This window comes from Scyliorhinus canicula, chromosome 2, assembly GCF_902713615.1.
Source record: "Scyliorhinus canicula chromosome 2, sScyCan1.1, whole genome shotgun sequence".
Classification (NCBI taxonomy): Eukaryota; Metazoa; Chordata; class Chondrichthyes; order Carcharhiniformes; family Scyliorhinidae; genus Scyliorhinus; species Scyliorhinus canicula.
Window position 1 is genome coordinate 95,957,811 of NC_052147.1, and position 12,652 is coordinate 95,970,462.

Here is a 12,652-nt window from a genome sequence, read left to right on the forward strand (position 1 = left end):
GTTCAGTCTGTTACAGCTCCAGGTGGTGCATTTTATTTTCATTTACTTCGTATTCCAAACATACTTTTTCGTTGCCAACTTTTTGGAATAATCCAGATCATTTGTCCAAGTTGGCTTCAAATCAGGACCAAACCCATTTCCGTCTGAACAGAATGGTCACGTGGAGTGGGACATAAGAACATAAGAACTAGGAGCTGGAGTAGGCCATCTGGCCCCTCGAGCCTGCTCCGCCATTCAATGAGATCATGGCTGATCTTTTGTGGACTCAGCTCCACTTTCCGGCCCGAACACCATAACCCTTAATCCCTTTATTCTTCAAAAAACTATCTATCTCTATCTTAAAAACATTTAATAAAGGAGCCTCAACTGCTACACTGGGCAAGGAATTCCATAGATTCACAACCCTTTGGGTGAAGAAGTTCCTCCTAAACTCAGTCCTAAATCTACTTCCCCTTATTTTGAGGCTATGCCCCCTAGTTCTGCTTTCACCTGCCAGTGGAAACACCCTGTCCACATCTATCCTATCTATTCCCATCATAATTTTATATGTTTCTATAAGATTCCCCCTCATCCTTCTAAATTCCAACGAGTACAGTCCCAGTCTACTCAACCTCTCCTTTTAATCCAACCCCTTCAGCTCTGGGATTAACCTAGTGAATCTCCTCTGCACACCCTCCAGTGCCAGTACGTCCTTTCTCAGGTAAGGAGACCAAAACTGAACACAATACTCCAGGTGTGGCCTCACTAATACCTTATACAATTGCAGCATAACCTCCCTAGTCTTAAACTCCATCCCTCTAGCAATGAAGGACAAAATTCCATTTGCCTTCTTAATCATCTGTTGCACCTGTAAACCAACGTTTTGCAACTCATGCACTAGCACACCCAGGTCTCTCTGCACAGCGGCATGTTTTAATATTTGATCATTTAAATAATAATCCCTTTTGCTGTTATTCCGACCAAAATGGATAACCTCACAATTGTCAACATTGTATTCCATCTGCCAGACCCTAGCCCATTCACTTAACCTATCCAAATTCCTCTGCAGACTTCCAGTATCCTCTGCACTTTTCGCTTTACCACTCATCTTAGTGTCGTCTGCAAACTTGGACACATTGCAGTTGGTCCCCAACTCCAAATCATCTCTGTAAGTTGTGAACAATTGTGGGCCCAACACTGATCCCTGAGGGACACCATGTTGCATCTCGTACCTGGCAGTTCCCCACCTCAATCCGCATTGTCCTCTTTGCCCATGAAGAAGTGACAGGAAATTCCGATGGGATATTTGGACAGGTCCTGCTGCTGCACACAATTGTTTAGTTTTTCTTTTTGTTTACTGCTACATGTGCAGGTTAGGCAGATTGGCCATGTTTAATTGCCCTTAGTGTCCAGAGATGTACAGGTTAGGTTACGGAGTTAAGGTGGGGTTAATGGGGGAGTGAACCTAAGTAGCGTACTCTTTCAGAGGGCTGGTACAGACTCAGTGGGCCGAATGGTGGCCTCCTGCACTACATAGGGATTCTGTGATTCTATGATTGAGCATTGAGGTCATGCTTCCTCAACCCACATTTGGATTCTGAAGCACTGATATGATGGAAGCCCCCCCCCCCACACACACAGACATGAGACATGCTTTGACGTTTTTATCTTTTAATCGAAGTTGCGATGGAATAAACTAATGGTGACTCTTGTCACATGGGATTTTCTACAAAATTATTCAGGCAAATCCTTATAGTGCTGCATTTCTAATGTTCGCAAGTGAGTTGTTTAGCTGGATGTGCAAGTAGATGGTTTTGCCTTTCTCAGAGTAACAGTTATTTTTACTTTGCAGATTATGTATTTTTTGAAAACTCTTCGAGCAATCCATTCTTGATAAGAAGGATAGAGGAGCTGAACAAGGTAATGATCGCATATTGAAATTCTCTTACATTTGCAAGCTTCACAGTCCGCTTTTAGATGGTTTGTGCAGAGTTCTGGTCTTTCAGTGCTGTGTATTCCAGACGTGAACAAGAATTTGACTGTAGTCTTTTAAAGATTTACAAAATCTCTAAACTTTCAAAAGGTTTAATCAGATTTACTAGGCGTATTCCCTCAACTATGCACATCCGAAGTGGCAGCATCGTGATTAGTTCTGCACAGCCACAATGCCACAGCAGTCTGCCTTCTCAATGTGATATACAGAATACTTTATTCTCTCTGTAACACACCCTTTGTAATTGTTTAACATATACCCAGTCTTTGTGCAATACATCCTAGATTTTGTTATTTTCTGTGTCACATGCTGACTATCTTGTTGAGAAAAGAATGCTCTTACCCTATAGGATAATCCTCGAGCACTGGGAGGTAGAAATCACTTGAAGTGATCCAGATGTTAAATGGTGAACAGCTAGGATAATGGGATGCACTCAAACCATCAGCCATCAAAAGTTGTGCAGATAGAAATTATGCCGAGGTGCAATGGTCATGGGACACTCACAGTAGTAAAATTAGGATAATGTTACTGGACGAGGAGTCCAGAGGCCTGGTTTAATGATTTGCAGACATGGTTTCAAATCCCACCATAGCAGCTAACTTCAGCTAAATGCATAAGAGCTTAGTACCATAAAATTCTGACAGCAGTTGGAGGCCATTCAGCCCATCGAGTCTGCACTAACCCTCCAAAAGAACAGCCTACCCAGCCGCCTACACCCTCTCCCCGTAACTCCACCTAACCTACATATCCTTGGACATGAAGGGGCAATTTTGCATGGCCAATGCACATAACCTGCACATCTCTGGACTATGGGAGGAAACGGAGCACCTAGAAGAAACCCACATGCAAACTCCACGCAACAGTCGCCCAAGGCCGGAATTGAGCCAGTGTTCCTGGCACTGTGAGGCAGCAATGTGCCACTGTGCCGCCCATGAGCTAGTATCAGTAATGCTGATCATGTAGCTAGCAGGTTATCATCTGTTTTACTAATCTGTTTGGGGAAGGAAATCTCCCATCCTTACCGATCTGGTCTGTGTGTGACTCCAGACTCAGCAACCTTCCTTCTGAAATGCCCCAGCAAGCCACACAATTGTATCAAATTGCTACAACAATATATCATGAGAACAAAACCAGATGGAACATTTGCCATTGACCTGTGCATCCGAATCCCACCGTGATGACTGTGCCAAATTCTCTTCATTTAGGGACTGGTGCCAAAATTCAGAGAGCTGCTCCACGAACTAGTCAAGCTACATCCTGACCGCGTCAGACTTACAATCATGCCTTTTAGCCAATAGCTAAACTCCTCTATCATCATCCATGATTATGCCCTGTGCCAATGGTAGGACAGATCCACCAACGGTGGTGGTACAGTGGTACATAGTCAGGAATGTGTGACTTTGGGAGTCTTCAAAATTAACCCTTGACACCATGTGTTCTCATGGATGGCCTGGTAGCACAGTTGTTAGTCCTGTGGCTTCACAGCTCCAGGGTCTCAGATTTGATTCCCGGCTTGGATCACTGTCTGTGCGGAGTCTGCACGTTCTCCCTGTGTCTGTGTGGGTTTCCTCCAGGTGCTCCAGTTTCCTCCCACAGTCCAAAGATGCGCCGGTTAGGTGGATTGGCCATGCTAAATTGCCCTTAGTGTCCAAAAAGAAGGCTATGTGGCGTTACTGGGATAGGGTGGAGGCTTCAGTAGGGTGCTCTTACCAAGGGCCGGTGCAAACTCGATGGGCCGAATGACCTCCTTCTGCACTGTAAATTCTCTGATTCTATGAAACCCCCTGCTGATTACCACCTGCTGTCCTCCCTCAATTTTGTAAAATAAATTTAGAGTACCCAATTAATTTTTTCCAATTAAGGGGCAATTCAGCGTGTTCAATCCACCTACCTTGCACTTCTTTGTGTTGTGGGGGCGAAACCCACGCAAACACGGGGAGAATGTGCAAACTCCACACGGACAGTGACCCAGAGCCGGGATCGAACCTGGGACCTTGGCGCCGTGAGACTGCAGTGTTACCCACTGCACCACTGTGCTGCCCTTGCCCTCCCTCAATTGATGGAATAGTATTTCTCCATGCTGAACACTGCTTGGATGGAGCGCTAAGAACAGCAAGAGTACAGACAGTACTCTGAGTGGAAGGTAATAAAGTAATGAGCTCTGTATTACTACCTGAGCCATGATAAATTGGCGAAGGGTAAATCAGATTAGAAAGTTTAATTATGTGGCTCAAAGATGGGTGTGGGAGAAATGGCTTTCAACTCATGGGGCACTGGCACCAGTGATGGGGAAAGTGGGAAGTGAACTGTTGGGATGTTCTTCACCTGAACCGTACTGGGACCAGTGGTCTGGTGAGTCACATGGGTTCGAAACTATATAGTGGAGACAAGGGATCAAGTTTGGGAAGATGTGACAAGGCAATGAAAGATAGGAATAATGGAAATGATGATCAGAGTATGGCAGGAAGGGATAGAGCGTACAAACCTCAGAGTGCACCAGCAGATAAGGCTACAGGTTACAAAAAAAGTAAAAAGACAGAACTAATGGCTCTGTATTACACATAGCTTTTGTAATCAAACAGATTAATTGAAAAAACAAATAGGAATGCATGATCTGATGGCCATTACAGAGACATGGCTGCAGGATAATAAAGACTGAGGCCTGGGCAGCACGGTGGCCTAGTGGTTAGCACAGCTGCCTCACGGCGCTGAGGTCCCAGGTTCGATCCAGGCTCTGGGTCACTGTCCGTGTGGAGTTTGCAGTTTATTTGCGTGGGTTTCGCTCCCACAACCCAAAGATGTGCCGGGTAGGTGGATTGGCCATGCTAAATTGCCCCTTAATTGGAAAAATTTAATTGGGTACTCTAAATTTAAAAAAAGACTGAGGCCTGAATATTCAAGGATACACGGCATTTAGGAAGGATAGGAAACTCAGAAAAAGTTGGAAGAATAGCTCTGTTAATTAAGGACTGCTTTGGTACAGTATAGAGAGATGACCTTAGTTCTGGATATCAAGTTTGGATAGAGTTGAGAAGTGGTAAACGTCACTTGTGGTTTATGGGCCCCCTAGCAGCAGCCACACTGTAACGGGGTATACAAGAAGATATAGTGGGGGATTGTGAGAAAGGTATGGTGTTAATCATGGGTGATTTCAATCTATTTACAGACTGGATAGATCAGATTAATAAAGATAGTCTGGACGATGAGTTCGTAGAGTAATTTTGGGATAGTCTGTTAGATCAACGCATTTTAGCACCGACTAGAGAACGGGTTATACTAGATCTGATGACGTGCAAGGAGACAGGATCAATTAATAATTTCATGAAGTTGCCCCAAGGTGCTCTAAGCCTCGTGTTTTAAACTTAAGTACGGTATTTATGAGGGCATGAGACAGAACTATGAACAGGAAATCAGGTTAAGGGATCGGTCAGTAGAGATGCAGACATTTAATGAGATATTTCAGAATACTCAGAAAATATATATTCCAGTGAGAAAGGAAAGACTTGAGGGGAAGGACAGACCACCCGTGGCTAATAAAGAAGTTAAAGATCATTTCAAATTAAAAGAAAGAGCATATGATTCTGCATAGATGAGTAGCAAGTCAGGAGATTGGAGAGAATAGAATGATCAACAATGATTAAAAGATTTACAAGGAGGGAGAAATTAGGGTACGAGAGAAAGCTAGAAATATATAAACAAATAAGAATATTTAAAAAAGAAAAGTAAGTGAGCATTGGTCCTCCAGCGAGTAAAAATGGAGAAATAAAGAAATGGCGGATGAATTGAACAGATTTCTTGCATCAGTCTTCACTGTGGGGGATGCAAGTAACATCCCAGAAATATTTGTGCATCAGGAAGTGAAAGAGATGGAGGAACTTTGAATAATTTGTTAACAGGGAAAGGGTACTGAGAAAATTATTCAAACTAAAAGTTGACAAGTCCTAGGTCTGATGAACTAGGGTCTTAAAGTGGCTGCTGAGATAGTGGATGCATTGGTTTTAATTTTCCAAAATTCCCTAGATTCCAGAAAGTTCCATCAGATTGGAAAATAGCAAATGTGACTCTATTGAAGGAAGTAGAGAAACAGAAAGCAGGAAACTTCAGGCTGGTTGGCTTAACATCCATCGATGGAAAATTGTTGTTGGGGAAGTTATAAAATCTCTAGAAAATCTCAATGTGGTTCAGCAGAATCACAAGGTTTGTGAAAGGGAAATCGTGTTTGACTAATTTATTGGAGACCTTTTGAGGAAATAACAAGCAAGGTGAATAAAGGGGAACCTATGGGTGTGTTATACTCAGATTACCAGAAGGCATTTGACAAGGTGCAACATCAAAAGTTTCTGTGTAAAATCAGAGCTCCTGTGGTAGGGACTTGTTGGTGCAGATAGAGGATTAATTAACCAGCAGGAAGCAAAGAGTAGGCATGAATGGGTCGTTTTGTGGTTGGCAAGCCGCAACGAGTGGAGTGCCACAGCGATCAGTGCTGGGTCCTCAACTATTTACCATTTATGTCAATGACTTGGATGAAAGGACTGAATATCTGATTGCTAAATTTGCTGATGACTCTAAAAGATAGATGGGAAAGAAGGTTATGAAGGGGGCATCAGGTGTCTGCAAAGGGATATAGATAGCTTGTGAGTAGACAAAGATTTGGCGGTGAAGTATAATGTGGGAAAATGTGAGCTTGTCTTCTTTAGCAGGAAGAATATCAAAACAGCATTTTATCTCGATGGAGAGAGCTTCCAGGACTTTGAGCTACAGAGGGATGTGAATATCTGGTACATGAATCAAGAAAAGTTAGAATGCAGGTATGGCAAGTGGTTAGGAAGACAAGTTTGCCTTTATTGCAAGGGGAATGGAATATAAAAGTGGGGAAGTCCTGCTACAGTTGTACAGGGTGTTGGTGAGACCACATCTAGAGTACTGTGTACTGTTTTGTTGTCCTTATTTGCAAAAGGTTATAAATGCTTTGGAAGCTGTTCAGAGAACATTCACTCAACTCTGGCTATAAGAGCAGGTCAGAAATTGGGCAAGTGATTCACGTGCTTACTCTCGAGTCTTTTTAGCATCTACAAGGCTGAAATTAGAAATGTGTTGGAATGCTTTCTATTTGCCTGGATGAGTTCTCCTGCAACAGCAGTCAAGAATTTAGACGCCACACAAGACAAATCAGCTCACTTAATAGGCACCTGATTAACCACTTTAATGAGCACTTGCTCTGTACAATGGCTGCCGTATGTACGATCTACAAGATGCACCACCCAGACATGCAATCTATGCCACCTAGAAGGACGACGGCTTCAGAGGAACCACCTTTTGCAAGTTCCCTTCCAATTCACACACCATCCTGATTTTGGAATATACTGCTGTTCCCCCATTGTCAAATGGTCAAAACCCTGGAATTCCCTCCAGAACAGCATTGTTCACCAAAAGGCTGCATCAGCCCACCATCATCTTCACATTGCCATTTTGGGATGGGCAATAATGCTGGCCTTGCCAGTGATGCCCATATCCTGTGAATGGATTAAAAACGGACAGGGATATGAAATGAAAATCGCTTATTGTCACGAGTAGGCTTCAATGAAGTCACTGTGAAAAGCCCCTAGTTGCCACATTCCGGCGCCCTGTCCGGGGAGGCTGGTACGGGAATCGAACCGTGCTGCTGGCCTGCTTGGTCTGCTTTAAAAGCCAGCGATTTAGCTGAGTGAGCTAAACCAGCCCCTTTTATATCGGGGAAGGCAATGGCGTAGGGGTATTTTCACTGAACTAGTAATCCACATACCCAGGGTATTGCCTTTGGGATCCAGGTTCAAACCCCATCGTGGCAGATGGTGAAATTTAAATTCAGTAAAAATCTGAATGATCCAATGATGACCATGAAACCATTTTTGATAGTTGGTTTATCTTGTTCACTAACGCCCTGTCGGGAAGGAAAACTGTTGTCCTGACTCGTCTGGCCTATATGTGACTCCAGATCCACAGCAATGTGGTTGACTCTTCAATTCCCTTGGGAATGGGCAATAAATGCTGGCCCAGCCATGAGTCGTCCCATGAACAAATTAAAATAAACTACAGCAGTGTCATGAAGGGATCAGGACTGGAAAAGAGGAAGTTGAAATTTTGAGATGGTGTTGTAGGGGAAGTTGTTTTTCATTTTGAAGGGCAGCAACTGAGTTCATACAATCATTAGACAAAACTTGATGCCTCTAAACACCCCACCAGAGATAAAGGAGAAACAGGATAAAGCCATGAAGACATAGTAATCGGTGCGTACCTTCCCAAGCGGTGATTGCTCGCAATTACCACACGAGTTCAGGATAAATCTTTCACGCCATGTTCGGGTGCGAACCAACCAACATCCCCCTCGATTCCAGTAGCGCCAGAGGCATCAATGACATACTGCAACCTCCTTCAGACACGAGACCAACCTGTATACCTGCAAGATCCAATTGTCGACTCTTTCTACCCACCCTTAAGAAAGAAAGCAAAGAAAATTTGCGAGAACCCCTGTTCTAAAAAGATACAACACAACATAACCTCCGTCTTAGGCCCAATACAGAACCAACATCATTGCATGCAATTATACAAAGCGGACCAGCAGCTATATATTTGGATTATAATCAGTGCCGTCAACGCCTCCCAACAAAAAAGGGATGGTAAACTACCTGGAATGGATCAGAGGATACAAAGGATCAGGACCCACCATGGGGTCCATGTTCCCTCGGTGCATGTTTACCATCATTAATGAGAAAGAGAAAAAAACTGCTCAGTCACTTCAGAAAGCATCCCGACCAGAAGCCAGGGCAACATGACATCAGCCGAAGTGCAGGGCTCTGCTCAACCACAGGCTCCCGTGCACTGAAGAGTCTTCTCAGGATGTCCCTAATAAGTACCTTTTGAGAAGGAACATCCCCATATCTAAGGGGCAACAGGATACCAATCCCAGCACCGACATAGCCTAGCCCAGCACCTACTGAAGTCAGCTCCCAGGGCATACAGCATACCCCAAAACCCATGCCCCAGCCGGTCCTGCACCTCCAACCACACGCAGGGAACTGCATCTCCCCCATTGCTGGGACAAAAATGATTTTAAAAATATATATTTTTTTATTTGGAAAATTTTCAATTATAACATAGAACATAGAACAGTACAGCACAGAACAGGCCCTTCGGCCCTCGATGTTGTGCCGAGCAATGATCACCCTACTCAACCCCACGTATCCACCCCATACCCGCAACCCAACAACCCCCCCCCCTTAACCTTACTTTTAAGGATACTACGGACAATTTAGCATGGCCAATCCACCTAACCCACACATCTTTGGACTGTGGACATACAACAAAGTCAAACAAATTTATGCAATTTTTATAAAAATATCCCCACAACCCAGTTCCATTTGCCCGTATTGACCAAAGCTCCCCCCAACAAATTGTGGACAGTGGCGTACTTTATCTTTTCCAAATGCAGGAATTTGGTCAAATCCGCAACCATCCCGAAACCTTAGGTGGCACCGATGCACACCATCCGAGCAAGACTCGCCTATGGACTATTCGAGAGGTGAAGGCCAAGCAATTAGCGTTCTTCCCTTCCTGCATCCCTGGCAAGTCGACACTCGAAAGATCGCCACCACTGGGCACTGCTCTACTCTAACATCCAGGATTTCCGACATTGTCTCGAAGAAGGAAGCCCAGAACTTAACCAACTTAGAACAAGACCAAAACATATGCGAGTGGTTCGTCGGTGCTCTCGAGCAACGTTCAGATCTGTCCTCAGCACCTGGAAAAAAACCACCCATAAGTGTCCTGGTCAAGTGCGCCCTATGTACCACTTTAAACTGAATCAATATCAGTCTTGCACATGAGGATGTAAAGTTGACCCTGTGCAGAGCCTCACTCTACCAAAGTCAAACCCGCCCTTCAAAAGTCAAACCCAACTCTTCATCCCATTTCCCCTTTACTTCCTACAGCGAAGCCTTCTCCCTCTCCATCATTTGCCAATATATCTGATATCTCCCTTTCCCTATCTCTCATATGACAGCTGTTATCTATGAGAGAAGGCACCAGCAACCAAGGAAATGAAGAGAGTTCCTTTCACACAAAGTTCCGCACCTACAAATACCAGTTCCTCCTGGGAGTTGGAACTTCCTCTACCAACTCCTTCAGCCCAGCAAACCTAACCGAAGAACAAATCTTTAAACCTATAAGCCCCCTCCCTCTCCCAGATCTTGTATCCATCACAGCCAGTATAAACCTATAGTTCCCACAGATCGGTGCCAGCAGCGACATAGACCCTAATTTAAAGTGCTGTCTGAATTGGTTTAATATTCTCAGAGAGGCTATTACCACTGGGCTCAAAGAGAACCTAGCCAGAGAGAATGGAAGAAGAGCAGGAACGAGTACCCACAAAGTTGACCCTAAACAAGAAGCCTCCTCCATCTGCTCCCAAATTGACCCCGGATCCACAACCAATCCCTGTAATTTCTCAATGTTTGCTGCTCAGTAATGATATATCAAATTAGGTAATGCCAAACCCCCCCTCTGAACTGGGCTTTCCACCCAAACAAAAGTCGAAAGTGACTTGTTGACCCGACGAAGAAAGATTTAGGAAGAAAGACTGGGAGACGCTGAAACACAATCAAGAACCTTGCAAGAATGTTCATCTTAATCGCCTGAACCCTTCCCGCCAAGGACAATGGGAGGATATCCCATCTCTTCAGGCCCGCATTCACCCTTCTACCCGACTAGCCAGATTCAACTTATATAATGAGACCCAGTCATGCGCCCCCAGTATTCCCAGGTATCTAAAACTAGTCCTGGTCAGCCAAAATGGTAGCCTCACCAGATCACCTCCATTTCCTGGGGGGTTCACCAGAAAAACCTTACTCTTGCCCACGTTCAATCTATATCCTGAGAAGGAGCCAAACTTTCTCAGCATCTTCCCCACATTAGGGGCATAGCCTCAAAATAAGGGGAAGTAGATTTAGGACTGAGTTTAGGAGGAACTTCTTCACCCAAAGGGTTGTGAATCTATGGAATTCCTTGCCCAGTGAAGCAGTTGAGGCTCCTTCATTACATGTTTTTAAGGTAAAGATAGATAGTTTTTTGAAGAATAAAGGGATTAAGGGTTGTGGTGTTCGGGCCGGAAAGTGGAGCTGAGTCCACAAAAGATCAGCCATGATCTAATTGAATGGCGGAGCAGGCTCGAGGGGCCAGATGGCCTACTCCTGCTCCTAGTTCTTATGTTCTTATGTATTAGAGAGAGGGTCTGTGATGTACAATAATAAATCGTCTGCGTACAGGGACACCCATGATTGCCTTCATTAAAGTAGATGAGTCACCAGGGCCTGATGGAATCTACCCCAGAATACTGAGGGAGGCAAGGGAGGAAATTGCTGGGGCCTTGACAGTAATCTTTGCATCCTCATTGACTACAGGTGAAGTTCCAGAGGACTGGAGAGTAGCCAATGTTTTTCCATTGTTTAAGAAGGGCAGCAGGGATAATCCAGGAAATTATAGGCCGGTGAACCTGACGTCAGTCGTAGGGAAACTATCAGAAAAGATTCTGAGATATAGGATTTACTCACATTTGGAAACAAATGGACTTAATAGTGATGGACAGCGTGGTTTTGTGAAGGGGAGGTTGTACCTCACTAATTTGATCGAGATTTTTCGAGGAAGTGACAAATATGATAGATGAGGACAAGATACCTCATGGTAGACTGGTACAAAAGTTGAAGTCACATGGGATCAGAGGAGCACTGGCAAGTTGGAAACAGAACTGGCTTGGGCACAGAAGACAGGGTAGCAGTAGAAGGGTGCTTTTCTGAATGGAAGGCTGTGACGAGTGATGTTCCATAGGGATCAGTGCTGGGATCTTTGTTGTTCGTGGTGTAGATAAGTGATTTGGAAGAAAATGTAGCTGGTCTGATTAGTAAGTTTGCAGATGACACAAAAATTGGTGGAGTTGCGGATAGTGAAGAGGATTGCCAGAGGATACATCAGGAGATTAACTGGTTGGAGTCTTGGGCGGAGAAATGGCAGATGGAGTTTAATCCGGACAAGTGTGAGGTAATGCACTTTGGAAGGCCCAATGCATGTAGGAATTACAAAATAAATGGTGGAACTCTTGCAAGCACTGATAGGCAGAGAGATCTGGGTGTGTATGTCCACTGATCACTGAAAGTGGCAACGCATGTGGATAAGGTAATCCAGAGGCATACGCATGCTGGCCGTCATCGGTCAGGGCACTGAATATAAAAATTGGCAAGTCATGTTGCAGCTGTACAGGACCTTCCTTAGGCCTCATTTGGAATACTGTGTACAATTCTGGTTGCCACACTACCAGAAGGATGTGGGTGCTTTGGAGAGTGTACAGAAGTGGTTTACTAGGATTTTGCCTGGTATGGAGGGCATTAGCTATGAGGAGAGGTTAGATAAAATCGGTCTGTTCTCACTGGAACGACGGAGGTTGAGAGGCGACCTGATAGAGGTCTACAAGATTATGAGTGGCACGGACAGAGTGGATAGTCAGATACTCTTTCCTCGGGTAGGAGAGTCATATAATCATAGAATTTACAGTGCAGAAGGAGGCCATTCGGCCCATCGAGTTGCACCGGCCCTTGGAGAGGGCACCCCACTTAAGCCTACACCCATAACCCAGTAACCCAACCTGATCTTTTT

The 12,652-nt window shown here is 44.5% G+C and overlaps 1 protein-coding gene across 1 annotated transcript in view; it reads left to right on the top strand.

Annotated features, from left to right (window-relative positions):
* Positions 1 to 1,776: 1,776 nt before the first annotated feature.
* Positions 1,777 to 12,652, top strand: part of LOC119956427 (metastasis-associated protein MTA1-like) — a 212,396-nt gene continuing 201,520 nt past the window's right edge. The window contains exon 1 of the mRNA XM_038783640.1: positions 1,777 to 1,899. The gene's annotated coding sequence lies outside the window, so the exon portion shown is untranslated. The remainder of the gene's footprint in view (positions 1,900 to 12,652) is intronic.